The following is a 2,500-nucleotide window of genomic DNA, read 5'->3' as shown; positions in this document are numbered from 1 at the left end:
CTGCATAGCTTCCAAGATCAGACGAGATTGGGCATGTCCAGGGTGGTTTGGCTGTAGGTGCTCAAAAACATTAACTTTAGACCTCTATTACTTCTTAACTCAAGGAAATTCATTGATAAGTTGAAAAAATTAAATGTAAAATGTAATAGAAAAGAATGTTATGGCAGTATAAAATGACCTACAGCACCTGGTACTCCCAAGTGGTCTCTCATCAAAGTACTAACCAGCCCCAACACTGCATAGCTTCCAAGATCAGACGAGATTGGGCATGTCCAGTGTGGTTTGGCTGTAGGTGCTCAAAAGCTTTAACTTTAGACCTCTTTTACTTCTTAACTCAAGTAAATTCATTGCTAAGTTTAAAAATGAAATGTAAAATGTAACAGAAAAGAATGTTATGGCAGTATAAAATTACCTACATCTCCTGGTATTCCCAGGTGGTCTCCCAACCAATTACTAACCAGGCCCAACACTGCATAACTTCCAAGATCAGATGAGATTGGGCATGTCCAGTGTGATTTGGCTGTAGGTGCTCAAAAACATTAACTTTAGACCTCTTTTAATCTTAACTCAAGTAAATTCATTGATAAGTTGAAAAAATTTAATGTAAAATATAATAGAAAAGAATGTTTTGGCTGTATAAAATTACCTACAGCACCTGGTATTCCCAGGTGGTCTCCCATCCAAGTACTAACCAGGCCCAACAATGCTTAGCTTCCAAGATCAGACGAGATTTGGCATGTCCAGTGTGGTTTGGCTGTAGGTGCGCAAAATGTTTAACTTTAGACCTCTATTACTTCTTAACTCAAGTAAATTCATTGATAAGTTGAAAAAATTAAATGTAAAATGTAATAGAAAAAATGTTATGGCAGTATAAAAGTACCTACAGCACTTGGTATTCCCAGGTGGTTTCCCATCCAAGTACTAACCATGCCCAACACTGCATAGCTTCCAAGATCAGATGACATTGGCCATGTCCAGAGTGCTTTGCCTGTATGCGCTCAAAAATATTAACTTTAGACCTCTTTTTCTTCTTAACTCAAGTAAATTCATTGATAAGTTGAAAAAATGTAATGTAAAATGTAATAGAAAAGAAAGCTATGGCTGCATAAAATTACCTACAGCACCTGGTATTCCCAGGTGGACTTTCATCCAAGTACTAACCAGGCCCAACACTGCATAGCTTCCAAGATCAGACGAGATTGGGCATGTCCAGTGTGGTTTGGCTGTAGGTGCTCAAAAACATTAACTTTAGAACTCTTTTACTTCTTAACTCAAGTAAATTCATTGATAAGTTGAAAATTTTTTATGTAAAATGTAATAGAAATGAATGTTTTGGCTGTATAAAATTACCTACAGCACCTGATATTCCCAGGTGGTCTCCCATCCAAATACTAACCAGACCCAACAATGCTTAATTTCCAAGATCAGACGAGATTGGGCACGTCCAGTGTGGTTTGGCTGTAGGTGCTCAAAATACTTAACTTTAGACCTCTATTACTTCTTAACTCAAGTAAATTCATTGTTTAGTTGTAAAAATGAAATGTAAAATGTAATAGAAAAGAATGTTATGGCAGTATAAAATTACCTACAGCTCCTGGTATTCCCAGGTGGTCTCCCATCCAAGTACTAACCAAGCCCAACACTGCATAGCTTCCAAGATAAGACGAGATTGGGCATGTCCAGTGTGGTTTGGCTGTAGGTACTCAGAAACTTTAACTTTAGACCTCTATTACTTCTTAACTCAAGTAAATTCATTGATAAGTTAAAAAAATTAAATGTAAAATGTAATAGAAAAGAATGTTATGGCAGCATAAAATTACCTACAGCACCTGGTATTCCCAGGTGGTCTCCTATCCAAGAACTAACCAGGCCCAACACTGCTTAGCTTCCAAGATCAGACGAGATTGGGCATGTCCAGTGTGGTTTTGCTGTAGGTGCTCAACACCATTAACTTTAGACCTCTTTTACTACTTAACTCAAGTAAATTCATTGATAAGTTGAAAAAATTAAATGTAAAATGTAATAGAAAAGAATGTTTTGGCTGTATAAAATTACCTACAGCACCAGGTATTCCCAGGTGGTTTCCCATCCAAGTACAAACCAGGCCCAACACTGCATAGCTTCCAAGATCAGATGAGATTGGGCATGTCCAGTGTGGTTTGGCTGTAGGTACTCAAAAGCATTAAATTTAGACCTCTATTACTTCTTAACTCAAGTAAATTCATTGATAAGTTGAAAAAATTAAATGTAAAATGTAATAGAAATGAATGTTATGGCAGTATAAAATTACCTACAGCATCTGGTATTCCCAGGTGGTCTCTCATCCAAGTACTAACCAGGCCCAACACTGCATAGCTTCCAAGATCAGACGAGATTGGGCATGCCCAGTTTGGTTTGGCTGTAGGTGCTCAAAAACATTAACTTTAGAACTCTTTTACTTCTTAACTCAAGTAAATTCATTGATAAGTTGAAAAAATTTAATGTAAAATGTAATAGAAAA

The 2,500-nt window shown here is 36.8% G+C and overlaps 10 pseudogenes; all 10 read right to left on the bottom strand.

Moving 5' to 3' along the window:
- LOC148457632 (5S ribosomal RNA) overlaps nucleotides 1–59 on the bottom strand; it is a 119-nt pseudogene extending 60 nt beyond the window's left edge.
- Nucleotides 60–175: 116 nt separating this feature from the next.
- On the bottom strand, nucleotides 176–294 carry LOC148457631 (5S ribosomal RNA; annotated as a pseudogene).
- A 115-nt stretch (nucleotides 295–409) lies between these two features.
- On the bottom strand, nucleotides 410–528 carry LOC148457630 (5S ribosomal RNA; annotated as a pseudogene).
- Nucleotides 529–643: 115 nt separating this feature from the next.
- On the bottom strand, nucleotides 644–762 carry LOC148457629 (5S ribosomal RNA; annotated as a pseudogene).
- Nucleotides 763–1,112: 350 nt separating this feature from the next.
- LOC148457628 (5S ribosomal RNA) lies at nucleotides 1,113–1,231 on the bottom strand (annotated as a pseudogene).
- A 116-nt stretch (nucleotides 1,232–1,347) lies between these two features.
- On the bottom strand, nucleotides 1,348–1,466 carry LOC148457627 (5S ribosomal RNA; annotated as a pseudogene).
- A 116-nt stretch (nucleotides 1,467–1,582) lies between these two features.
- LOC148457626 (5S ribosomal RNA) lies at nucleotides 1,583–1,701 on the bottom strand (annotated as a pseudogene).
- A 116-nt stretch (nucleotides 1,702–1,817) lies between these two features.
- On the bottom strand, nucleotides 1,818–1,936 carry LOC148457625 (5S ribosomal RNA; annotated as a pseudogene).
- Nucleotides 1,937–2,052: 116 nt separating this feature from the next.
- LOC148457624 (5S ribosomal RNA) lies at nucleotides 2,053–2,171 on the bottom strand (annotated as a pseudogene).
- A 116-nt stretch (nucleotides 2,172–2,287) lies between these two features.
- LOC148457623 (5S ribosomal RNA) lies at nucleotides 2,288–2,406 on the bottom strand (annotated as a pseudogene).
- Between the last annotated feature and the right edge of the window lie 94 nt (nucleotides 2,407–2,500).

The sequence above is a fragment of the Taudactylus pleione genome, unplaced genomic scaffold, assembly GCF_031769625.1.
Source record: "Taudactylus pleione unplaced genomic scaffold, aTauple2 ptg000967l, whole genome shotgun sequence".
NCBI classification, from domain to species: domain Eukaryota; kingdom Metazoa; phylum Chordata; class Amphibia; order Anura; family Myobatrachidae; genus Taudactylus; species Taudactylus pleione.
Note: the sequence above shows the minus strand (reverse complement) of the source record. Positions and strands in the feature narration are given on the sequence as shown.